Genomic DNA, 1,266 nt, shown 5'->3' on the forward strand with positions numbered 1-1,266 from the left:
TAAAAGAAATTGACTCCCTAATTAAACTCTTATAAAAAATATTATTTAATAATTATCACACTTTGTGTTAATAGCAACTCTATATCAAAGTTAAAAAGGTTGTGGTGGTGCTATTTTGTGGTGCTATATTCTAATACATAGATTCTTAGGACGTTCAAATAACATTCTTTATTAACCTAGTTGGGTTGTTCTAGTGGTTAGCTCACTAGTTCGCTTAAACAAGTGTCGGAGGTTCAAATCCCGCCGCAACGGATTAGTCCTTGACATTCTTTATTAACTATTTTTCTAACATTTTGTTTTATTGTTTTTTCGGTTTCTCGCGTAAGTAAGCTTTGATAGTTGTTTTATTGCAATTAATTATGTTCACGCATAATATTTGGGAGCAAAACTATTTCTCAACGGGATCTCAGTTTAAAAAATGCATAAAAAAATATTAGAGAAGCAGCAAAATTTATTATTTTTAATTAATAATTAGTCAGCAATGTTTAATAATATAAATTAAAGGAAAAGTCTAAGAGGCCAACAATTTTATTAAATTCTGTCCAACATATAACCAGTAAAAGAAAAATGAGTAATCTCTAGTTATTGGATGAAATTTCATACCATTAAAATCATCATTGATGGTTACTTGATGGCTACAAATCACAAAAGTTGCTAGCTTTCTAGCACTCCTTTATATTAAAACTAAAAAAGTATGCTGTTAGATGGTTAAACTAAGAATCAAATTAATAGTTAAAAATATTAACTAAAAATAATAAATTTTATTTGATATTAAATTTTTTCTTAAAAAAATAGAAATATGAGCCAAGTAAAAATAGAAACATGTTAAATAAGATCACAACAGAATGAATTATATTAAATATTTTTCTTAAATTTTACAGAATTCCAAAGTCAGACAAAGTAATATTTACTCAAGACAAATATTTACAAATTACAAATTACAAATTAAAGCACTAAAGATATGATCAACTATATTAGGTATGATCATTTTTTGATTTCCTATGTATTTATTTCTTTTTCTTTTTCTTTTTTTTTTATTTTTCTTCTTTACTCTTCTTTCTTTAAAAAAAAAAGAAAATCTAGAAAGAGAATATGTAAGAGAAGAAGAAGGATAAGAAGAAAAAACAGGAAAAGAAGAAAAGAGAAGCTAAAGAAAAAGAAAAAAAAAAGAGAAGAAGAATAAGATGTAAAATAAAAAAAAAAGAAAAAGAAGAGTAAAAAAAAAAATGAAAATATGCAAAAAAAATTAGAAAAAAAACTCAATTA

The sequence above is a fragment of the Arachis ipaensis genome, chromosome B05, assembly GCF_000816755.2.
Source record: "Arachis ipaensis cultivar K30076 chromosome B05, Araip1.1, whole genome shotgun sequence".
Lineage (NCBI taxonomy): Eukaryota > Viridiplantae > Streptophyta > Magnoliopsida > Fabales > Fabaceae > Arachis > Arachis ipaensis.